Below are 11,683 nucleotides of genomic sequence, written 5' to 3' on the forward strand. Positions count from 1 at the left end.
TTTCCCTTTTAAGGCTGAATAATATTCCACTGTATGTATACCACATTTTGTTTATCCACTTGTCTGTTGGATGGACATTTAGGTTTCTTCCACTTTTTGGCTATTTTGAATAATGCTTCTATGAACCTGGTTGTGCAAATATATCTTTCAGACCCTGCTTTCAATTCTTTTGGATTGAAATGGGATTGCTGGATCATATGGTAATTTCATATTTAATTTTTTGAGGCACTATCATACTTTTTTCCGTAGGAGCTGTAGCATTTTACATTCCCACCAACAGTGCACAAGTGTTCCAATTTCTCCAGGTCCTCACCAACACCTGTTATTTTTTGTTTTTTTGATAGTGGCTATCCGAATGAGTATGAGGTGGTATCTCATTATGGTTTTAATTTGCATTTCTCTAATAATTGTGGTATTGCACCTCTGATCTTTTACATCATCTTTGGGTAAATATCAATTCAAGTCCTTTGCCCATTTTTTTATTAGTTTTTGTTGTTGTTGTTGATATGTAATAGGACTTCTTCATATATTTTGGATACTAGCACCTTATGAGGTATGTAATTTGTAAATATTTTCTCCTATAACATAGGTTGCCTTTTCATTCTGTTCTACCTTTTGATGCACAAACTTTTTAAGTTTGATGTAGTCCCATTTATCTATTTTTGGTTTTGGTGCCTGTGCAGAAGGCTGGATTTTATTCTGATCTGATAGAAAGTCTTTGAAGAATTTTGAGCAGTGGAGTGATAATAATCTGATTTTTTATTTTAAAAACATTTTAACTGTCTGATAGAGGATCTATCTCCATTGGGATTAAAGGCAAGACTGGAAAAAGAATAACAGGAGTCAATACAAAATATTATAGTAGTTGGGATGAGGGCAGAGGTAATAGAGGGAGTAAGAAGTGGTTATAATTGGTATATATATATATATATATATATATTTTGCGTTACGTGGGCCTCTCACTGCTGTGGCCTCTCCTGTTGCGGAGCACAGGCTCCGGACGCGCAGGCTCAGTGGCCATGGCTCACGGGCCCAGCCACTCCATGGCATGTGGGATCCTCCCGGACCGGGGCACGAACCCGTGTCCCCTGCATCGGCAGGCGGACCCTAAACCACTGCGCCACCAGGGAAGCCCTGGTATATATTTTAAAAGCAGAATCAATAGAACTTGCTGATGGATTGGTTTTGGAGTATAAGAGAGAGTGTAGATTCAAGGGTGACTCCCAGATCTTTGGGCTTGGAAGAGCTTGGCTGAACAGTTCTCACTTCGGGTCTCTCATGCAGTTTTAAGTAATAGTCAGATGTCATCTGGAGTTTCAATCATCTGAAGGCTCAACTAGATCAAATGTACAAGATGGTTCATCCACATGACTGGCAGCTGATACTAGCTGTCAGCTGGGAGCTGAGCTTGGCCACTGACTGTGGGCACCTCTATGTGGCCTCTCCAGCCTGGCAATCCCAAAGAAGTCTGATGTCTTACAAAGATACCCAGCCTTCCCCAGAGAGGGCATGCCAAGAAAACCAAGTGGAAGCTGAGTGGTCTTTTCTGAACTAGCCTCAGAAATGACACAGAATCACTTCCTCTTTATTCTACTGGTTACAAGCAAGTCACAAAGTTTGACCCAAATTCAAACAGAAGGACCGTCACCTTTCAAAGAGAGAAATGCCAAACAATTTGAGGATGTGTTTCAAAACCACTACACTTACAATGTCAAGTTTTTCTAGGATAAAAATTTTAAAGGTGAATGTAAGTGAATCCCTCAATTAGAACATAAGTATGAGAGACAGAAGAGAGGCCAGCTTCCTGGAGGTAATGGAATATGTGTAAACTTGGAATACAATTGGATAATCTGTGTGGGCTCAAACATGAAATCTAAGGGACTCAAGGACAGAAGTCAAGCTTGAATACCATCAGCTTAAAGTTAAGATTCATCCAAGACAACACACCGACTGGGAGAAAACATTTGCAAGTCATATATCTGATAAGGGGTTAATATCTAAAATATATGAAGAACTCATACAACTCAACAGCAAAAAAAAAAAAAAAAAAAAACAATTTGTAAAAAATAGGCAGATCTGAATAGGAATTTTTCCAAAGAAGACATACAGATGGCCAACAGATATATGAAAAGACCCTCAACACAACTAGTTATGAGGAAAATGCAAATCAAAATCACAGTGAGCTATCACCTCAGACCTGTTAGAATGGCTATTATCAAAAAGATAAGAGATAACAAGTGTTGGTGAGAATGTGGAGAAAAGAGAACCCTTGTGCACTACTGGTGGGAAAGTAAATCAGTGCAGCCACTATGTAAAATGGTATGGAGATTCCTCAAAAAATTAAAATTAGAACTACCATATAATCCATCAATTCAACTTCTGGGTATTTACCCAAAGAAAACAAAAACACTAACTCAAAAAGATATATGAACCCCCATGTTCATTGCAACATTACTTACAATAACCATGATCTGGAAACAACCTGAAGTGTCCATAAGTAGATAAATGGATAAAGAAAACGTGGCATATATATATACATACATACATACATACACACACATACATATGCACACACACGTATACATACAATGGAATATTATTCAGCCATAAAAAGGAATGAAATCTTGCCATTTGTGTCAACATGGATGGGCCTTGAGGGCATTATGCTAAGGTTAATGAGTCAGACAGAGGAAGAAAAATACCATATCATCTCACTTACATGTGGAACGTAAAAGAAACAAACAATAAAAAGAGAAAACAAGCTCATAGATACAGAGAACAGATTGGTGGTTGGTGGAGGTTGCAGGGTGGTCAAAATGGGTATAGGGTGACAAAACTTATAAACTTTCAGTTATAAAATAAGTAAGTCATGGGGATATAATGCACAGTATGTTAACTACAGTTAATAATACTGTGTTGCATATTTGAAAGTGCTAGGAGAGTATATCTTAAAAGTTCTCATCACAAGAAAAAAAATTGTGTAAATATATATGGTGATGGATGTTAAGTAGACTTATCATGGTAATCATTTTGCAGTGTATACAAATATTGAATCATTATGTTGTACACCTGAAACTGAAACAGAGCAGAACCTTATGGTCCTTGCCCCCCACCATGTCCTCAGCCTGCCTTTTGTCTGTGGAAAAACTTTAGCCAAAGAATAAGTTTAATCAGAGAAGTGAGAAAATACAGAAACAGAGGAAAACAGTCAAAGGAAACCAAATAATAATAGTTTAGTCATTAAGCATAGTCAAGGACCTTTAGTTCCTCCTTAAGGGCTATAGATAATATTCTGAGCCATATCCTGTGAGCTTTCTTATAGATACTGAAACCCTCACCAGGTGGAAGAAGTTAACTGCATGATGACCAAGCTGTAGCCATGACATAAGCTGCCACAATTCTGAGAACTGGCCCCAAAGAAACGGAAACAAACCCACCCTGGAGCTGAAGATTAACCGTGCCTAACACAATCAAGATGATGCTGGTCAGACCACTGATGACCAATTTCAAGATGACTGTCAGAGCTGACTGCACTGTTTCTGCATGTAGCCCCTCCCTCAACCTATAAAAGCTCTTGCCCAATGGTTGCAGGAGGCAGGGAGTCGGCCTTTGGACAGGGGTCTGCCCTCCCTGCCGGTTGGCGGCAACCAAAATAAAGCAAACTTTCCTTTCCACCAAACTTGCCTCCTTATTGGCTTTTGAGCAGCAAGCAGCCAGATCCCACTTTTGGTTACAAAACTAACATTATGCTATATGTCAATTATACCTAAATTAAAAAAAAAAATTCATCCACAGCTAGCAATGTTCTACTTTACTGGTAGTAACTTGCTATAAGTTGACCTTATTCAAAACACTTAATAACTATGTTATTTTTTCTACCATAAAAAAAAAGAGAATGGAAATTTATTGATTTCTCACTGCACATCACCTTCCTCACAATACAGCAAGGTAAAAAAATTATAATTTACCCTTTACAAAGTATAAAACTGATGAGCAAAGACATCAACAATAACTTATCTAAAGGCATGAACTGAGTGACAAAGCCTCAAAGCCCAGTCCCTTCTACTACGACATACTGACTAGCACAGTTTCTGGCACACAATGGATCCAGATTAGACACCAGTTTCCTTTCTTGACTTCCTCTAAAAAGCAGCTTAGGGTTCCATTTTTAGAGCCTAAAAAGAGAAGGCATATCTTCATATTAACTCAGCAAGGTCTCTTTCCTTCCTTGGCAGTAGGCTTTAATAGAAGATAAGTTGAACCTAAAATTCTCAAAATGAAACTTTATCATAATCCAAGCAGAGACTCTTCTTGGTTCTATAAAAATATACTATTAAAATGTACAAAAACATTAATCATTGCCTATGGTGTCATTTCAGGTTCTAAACAAGTGGTGTTGTTCAGAAATCACACCACCAAGGTGACCACTTACTGCTAAGATGTTAACATTTAGGGAAGTAGAGGACATGAGAAGAAAATGAGTAAATTACAATCATGTCCTATGCTATTACCAAAGTGACTGAGCTTTTGGCAATAAGATTGTGGTTTTAATTTAACAAATGATTTATCTATATAGCTTCATATGAAAATGAACAAAATAGTCCCTAGCTCTTTGTGGGGCTGTACAGCCATCAGTTTTCATTGCTCTTCCCTTCCAAGGACTTGTTCCACTCTTCTCAGCACCTCTCCCAACCTGTCACGTGAGGAAAGGATTGGCAATACATATCAATGGATGTCTGGGATCTAGACAAACACATTTCCACACACCTTCAAATAGAAAGCTGAGAATAAGGATTAGACTGATCAGAATCCAGATAATACAGTTGTTGGTTGGCTTTTGATGAATATTACTTCATTCTTTCATCAGGAGGATTCAAGGAAGTTAAATATTAATCATTTAGTTGTCAGTCTCTATACTAGATGTTGGAGTTACAAAGATGAGACAGATCTGTTCCTTCAAGAGATCACTAACAATGGAGGAAAGACATAATAGCATAAGTAGATTTAAAAAGATATTATTAGGGCCTCCCTGGTGGCGCAGTGGTTGAGAGTTCACCTGTCGATGCAGGGGACACGGGTTTGTGCCCCAGTCCGGGAAGATCCCACGTGCCGTGGAACGGCTGGGCCCGTGGGCCATGATCGCTGAGCCTGCATGTCCGGAGCCTGTGCTCCACAACGGGAGAGGCCACAAACAGTGAGAGGCCCGTGTACCGCAAAAAAAAAAAAAAGAAAAAAAAAAGAAGAAAAAAAAGATATTATTAATGTGCAGCAGTGGTTGAAAACTATAAGGTGCTACCTAACTGTATTTAGTGGTAAGAAAGACCTGGTTCAGGGCTTCCCTGGTGGTGCAGCGGTTACGAATCTGCCTGTCAATGCAGGGGACATGGGTCTGGGAAGATCCCACATGCCGCAGAGCAACTAAGCCCATGCACCACAACTACTGAGCCTGGGCTCTAGAGCCCGCAAGCCACAACTACTGAAGCCAGTGTGCCACAACAACTGAAGCCCGCACGCCTAGAGCCCGTGTTCCACAACAAGCGAAGCCACCGCAATGAGAAGCCTGTACGCCACAACGAAGAGTAGCCCCCGCTCACCGCGAGTAGAGAAAGCCCGTGCGCAGCAATGAAGACCCAATGCAGCCAAAAATAAAATAAATATTAAAAAAAAAAGAAAGACCTGGTTCAGATAAACCTTTTGAATTTAGGAGAAACGTGCACTAAATCTCTAAAAATGGCTGGAAATGTGCCAGGTTGACTTGGGAAGGAGAGTATTCCAGGGGGGTTAACCATCCTGTGCAAAATCCCAAAGATGAAAAAATAAACAAATAAAGGTGCTCTAAAGGAAGTGATAGTAGCTCAGCATAGCTAAGATATAAGATGAATGTTGGGACATGGCATAAGGTGATTCTGGAATCCTTGGAACCAGATTGAAAAGCTCCTAGTAAGCCATCCTAAAGGATTTGGTCTACATGGGAGCCAATAAAAGGTTTTAAACAGAGAACATGATTACGTTTGCATTTTAAAAGATCATTTGGTGTGAAGACATGGAAGGGATGACGTCAGTGGCAAGAAGACTAGCTAGGAGACCATTGCAATATCTTGGCAAAATTATGTTAGGAGTCAGTAAGAGCAAAGCAGAACTGAATGTCACAGACATGACTGAGATAAAGTGAATATGATCTGGGGATAGATTGAATGTGGTGATTGTGCAAAAGGAAAGTCTTAGATAATCTACCAGATTTCTGGCTTGCATTTCTAAGTAAATAGAGCACATCAGAGGTGAAAAACAATACCTTAATAGATGAATGTACTTTACTGGGAACTTTCTAACAGTTTTAAAGTTGAATCACATCCCAACCAGTGGTTATAAACTAGTAACCTAAAGGCCAAATCTAGCCTACAGATGTGTTTTATTCGGCCTGCACCATTTTAGCTCAAGTATTCTGAATCTGATATAGTTGGATGATTCCACATAAAAGCATGCATAGCTGCCTTCTTTCAAAATTGTAAGACAAGGCATGGGTTCATTAGCATCTTTTTCTGAAGACAACCAGCAATACTTAAGAAGTAAGACTGCCACCTATTGGCTGGACATATACCAGCCTGTTCATTCAGATCCATTATATCCACTGTCTTCCCTCCACTGAAAGCTGCCTCATTTATCTAGGTCATCTACCTGCCTGATCCCATTAGGGATATAGATATGTGACCCCATCTCCAAGCCTAAAGCACACTGAAGCTCTCCTCACCACTAGCAACCCCCATTTCACCCCACAGTCACAAGGGGAACTTGAAGTCAGTCAAGGGTGAACTGGTACAACAATTACACCATGGGGGTCATTGGAAGGAGGGGTGGACCTTTTAATGATGGTGTAAAGAGGCTTAAAATTCTCTTCTTCTTACCAGATCTCTTATGTGTTCCTTTGTTCTGAGATACTTGGTTGTATTAGTACAAAGAGGGAATCAGAGTGGGATTAGGAGGAAAGGACCTAAAAGAAGCTACTAGTACTAGCCACTCTTCCAGGTCTTAAATTAAAGGACTACAAGAAATTCATGAAGTTCTCCTTGGTCACGAAGTTGATCTGGGTGATAGAGCAGATAGAGGTTTGGGCTGAACCTTGGGAAGTGTGCATTTCTCTTGCATGTACCCTTGGGTATCTATCTTCCTGGAACAGAGTTCATAAGCTGTCAGCTATGGGAAGTGAACGAATTTTCACATTAAATTCAGTGTGAAGAATTCTCAAGAGAAAGGCAAATACAGTAAGAAAATAAACTCTCTTTGCAGAGGGAAACTGCATACTCCCTGTGGCAGATTTTAAACGGCTACAAATTCGTTGACACTCCTGGCATCAAGCGGTGGAGTCTATGTCCATTCCCCTTGAATCTGGCTGTCCCGTGACTACTTGGGCCAACAAAGGGGAGTTAAACCTGTGCCATTTCCAGGGCTAGTCTTTAAGAAAACTGGCAGATTGGCCCTAAGAGACTGAACATACAAACAAATAATGGCCAGATCATATATAAAAACAGAATTCTGATCCACAACCTGCAGAAACCTGCCCAGGAAACCAACCCCTTATCTACAATAAACCACCCAGGAAGCCAGCCTACTATAAGTCAGATTTGTAGTTAGACTGTTATCTCTAATAATAATCCAGGAAGCTAAACAATTACTTTCGTAACAAGCAATCCAAATGGCCAGGACTCAGCTAATAACTGACAGCTTCCCTGAGTTTTATCCCTGACTCCCACTTAAGACCAAACAGATAAAGCCAAATATGCACCCCCATCCAATCAGACAGGATGTTCCATTTCTAATTAACCCACCTACAGCTTCCCCATGCCAATGGGGAATGTGACTTTAGACAGCAGATCACTTTTCATTTGGAGGAGATAGAGCACATAACACAGGACACCTAAAGTCAGTCAAGGACAAAAAGAGGAAAGGATAAATGCAATGTTTTGGTTTTTAACCATTTGGAAACATAGTCATTCCCCACCTTCACCCCATTCCCCTAACACTATTTTCTTCTTACCATGTTCCTGGCTCTTGTGTTATGTTTTTCCAGTAAGGTCTTCATTCATAGGGTCTGAAAATACAGAGGAAAGCAAAAAGCAAAAAAGCACTATTTGGAGGAACTCTACTCACAAGTCACAGCTTCCCTAAGGCTGTACTCCAAGTGACGTGAAAACCTACCATGATTTTCCAAAGTTTAGGTGTTAGACCTGCGCGGTCTCCTAGGAGTTTCGACTCGCCCAGGAAACAACAAGAGTCGGAAGTCGATGCAAAACGCAAGAGGTTTATTGAAGGCCGGTGCACCGGGGTTCCTTGGTCCTCACGCAGGAGGTCGAAGAAGGAACCCCTTTTGGGCGCGAATATGTCAGTTTTATAGGTTCCCACTTCCCCGTATGTAAATTATAGATTTGGTTGTGTTCTCCTGCTGATTGGTCCCGGCTTAGGCTCGGACCAGAGAGGGAACTTATCCCCAGCTGTCTGATTGGTCTTTGACAGACACCTATTTTGTTTATCTCCCTCCTTCTCCCCAGCTGCCTGATTGGTCTTTGACAGACACCTATTTTGTTTATCTCCCTCCTTCTCCCCAGCTGCCTGATTGGTCTTTGACAGACACCTTTTTTACATTTTGTTATCTCCCTCCTTCTCGGAAGGGGGCCGGACATCCTGGAAATTCACCCATTGTCTAAGAAGCCCCTATTGTCTGGAGAGTTCTTAATCATTAGCTGGAACAATGTCCCTCGAGTCCCACATTCCCCCCTTTTTCTTGTGACTATTGATTCCAATCATGGAATCTCAACCTTCTGTTCGTAAACTTTGGTACTGTTGTCTTAACATTAGAACTTGTACAGTACTGATACGTTCTCTAATAAATGCTATCAAGCGATTTAGAACACATGGTCCAAAAGTTAAAATCAACAATAAAACAATAAGAGGTCCCAACAGAGTAGAGATTAAGGTGGTAAACCAGGGGGACTTATCAAACCATGATTGAAACCATCCTTTTTCATTCTCTCTCTCCCTTTGCCTTTTATCTAAGCGTTCCCTTAGTTTATCCATGGTTTTGGTAATGGTTCCTGAATGATCAATATAAAAGCAACATTATTCTTTTAGAGCGGCGCATAATCCCCCTTCCTTAAGAAACAGCAAATCTAGGCTGCAACACCATTTCTGAAAGTGAGGTGAGTGATTCCTTTAGTTGAGTTATGGAACTTTCTAATGCTCGAAGGTCGATGTCTACAGCCTGTCTTAAACTTGCATAATACTGGGGTTGTTGTATGAGGGCTGTGGTTCCTGTTCCTATCCCGGCAGATATTCCTAGTCAGTCAGTAAAGGCAGTAAAACCAAAATTATAAGTCTTAGGTTCGTAGAAGCTTGAGTTTGAGTGGGTTGTCGGTTCTTTGGGCCCGCCATCCTGATGATGCCGTCGCTGGTGCAGCCTTCACATGTGAAGCATGGATCCAGGCAGCGATGCCGTCCACTTTTATGGCCGTTGGGGTGGTGAGGAGGACGGTGTATGGTCCTTTCCATCGAGGTTTCAACATCTGGGTTCGATGCCGATGGACGTATACGGAGTCTCCGACTTGGAAAGGATGAGTTTCTCCCGGTGTTCCCGGTTGGTAGGCCTTGGCGAGTTGGGACCATATTTCTTTCTGGACCAATTGGAGTCCCAGTAGCCTAGCATATAAGTCAGTGTTATTTTGACAATCAGGTTTTATTTCTTTTCCTAAAGTGAGGAGGGGAGGCGGGGCACCATATAAGATTTCAAAAGGAGTAAGATGGTATCGGGAAGGTGTATTTCTAACCCGGAATAGGGCCAAAGGAAGGAGCACCGTCCAATCGGTACCGCCAGTCTCCAAGGACAATTTAGTTAGGGTCTCTTTTAGAGTCCTATTCATTCTTTCTACCTGACCTAAACTTTGGGGTCTATAGGCACAATGTAATTTCCAATCAGTCCCCAAATATCTGGCCACATCCTGACTTACCTGGGCGACGAAGGCTGGACCATTATCAGACCCTATTACCTTTGATGCTCCAAATCGAGGAAAAATTTCTTCTAAAATCTTCTTGGCTACTACAGCAGCTGTTTCTTTCTTTGTTGGGAAAGCCTCTATCCATCCTGAAAAAGTGTCTTCCTCCAGGAAACTGCTCCCATCCGTGAACCAGGTGAAATCAGCATCAGGGAGGGGCAGGTCCATCAGATCTGGCCTACTGCCGTGTGCTGCGGCTAGTACTTCCTGACAATCATGTATGATGGTGGAGCCTTCCAAGTCAGGATCAGGTAGCAAGGTGGCTGGATTGAGTCCTGTGGCTGGAGCAAACTTGATGCGATCTGAGTTTAGCAACAGGGTTTGGTAATGGGTCATCCTGGCATTAGTTAGCCACCTATCCGGTGGTTGACGGACTACATTTTCCAGGGCATGAGGAGCTGTTATCGTTAGATTTTGTCCTAAAGTTAGTTTGTCAGCATCTTTGACTAGAACGGCCACTGCAGCGATTATCTTTAAACAGGTGGGCCATCCTGATGCCACAGGGTCCAATTTTTTTGACAAATAAGCAACTGGGCGATTCCAGGGACCCAATCTCTGAGTCAATACTCCTTTTGCAATGCCCTTATTTTCGGCCACATATAAATGAAAAGGTTTGGTTACATCTGGCAGTCCTAGGGCTGGAGCTGAAAGTAAAGCTCGTTTGATTTGGTCAAAAGCCCGTTGTTCCTTATCGCCCCAAACGAAAGGAGTGCTGTTTTTGGTTAGGGGGTACAATGGGGCTGCCAGCTCAGCAAACCCTGGAATCCATAGTCTACAGAATCCGGCCGTCCCCAAAAATTCTCTAACCTGCCTGGCGTTTTTGGGAGCCGGAATTTGGGCCACCGTATCCTTTCTGCTCTCCGTGAGCCATCTTTGCCCCCCTTTTAATAGATACCCCAGGTAACTGACCTGTTGTTGGCATACTTGTGCTTTCTTGGCTGAGGCTCTATATCCCAGGGTTCCAAGTTCCGTTAACAGTTTTTCAGTACCCTTGATACAATCTTCTTGGGTCTCAGCAGCTAATAAAATATCATCAACGTATTGGAGTAATGTTACCTGGGGATTTGATTCTCTATATAATGCCAAATCCTGATGGAGGGCTTCATCAAAGATGGTCGGGGAGTTCTTAAATCCCTGAGGTAGCCGTGTCCATGTCAGCTGACCAGACATTCCCGATGTTGGATCTTTCCATTCGAAGGCAAAGTAGGGTTGGCTCAGGGGAGAGAGTCTTAAACAGAAAAAAGCATCTTTAAGGTCCAAAACAGTATACCACGTATGTTGAGGTGGAAGAGTACTCAGGAGGTTGTAAGGGTTTGGAACTGTGGGGTGGAGGTCTGCCACCCGTTTGTTTACCTCTCGTAGATCCTGCACCGGCCGATAATCATTTGTTCCTGGTTTCTTTACCGGCAGGAGAGGAGTGTTCCATGCTGATTGACATCTTATTAAGATGCCCAAGTCTAGTAGCCTCTGTATATGGGGACGGATACCGTCTTTGGCTTCTCTACTCATGGGGTATTGACGGACCGTTATTGGGGTGGCAGTTGCCTTGAGTTCCACTAGCACCGGGGGCCGATTTTTGGCCATCCCCATTCCGGCAGTTTCTGCCCAGGCTTGAGGGAACCGAGTTACCCAATCAGTAACAT

At 42.0% G+C, this 11,683-nt stretch overlaps 1 long non-coding RNA gene across 1 annotated transcript; it reads right to left on the reverse strand.

Moving 5' to 3' along the window:
* Positions 1-1,138: 1,138 nt before the first annotated feature.
* Positions 1,139-8,214, reverse strand: LOC117312728 (uncharacterized). Its single transcript, XR_004527211.2, has 4 exons — positions 8,194-8,214; positions 8,033-8,086; positions 7,824-7,912; positions 1,139-5,163 (listed from the first exon to the last, which is right to left on the reverse strand). It is a non-coding gene; the product is annotated as an uncharacterized lncRNA (long non-coding RNA).
* Between the last annotated feature and the right edge of the window lie 3,469 nt (positions 8,215-11,683).

This window comes from Tursiops truncatus, chromosome 1, assembly GCF_011762595.2.
Source record: "Tursiops truncatus isolate mTurTru1 chromosome 1, mTurTru1.mat.Y, whole genome shotgun sequence".
Lineage (NCBI taxonomy): Eukaryota > Metazoa > Chordata > Mammalia > Artiodactyla > Delphinidae > Tursiops > Tursiops truncatus.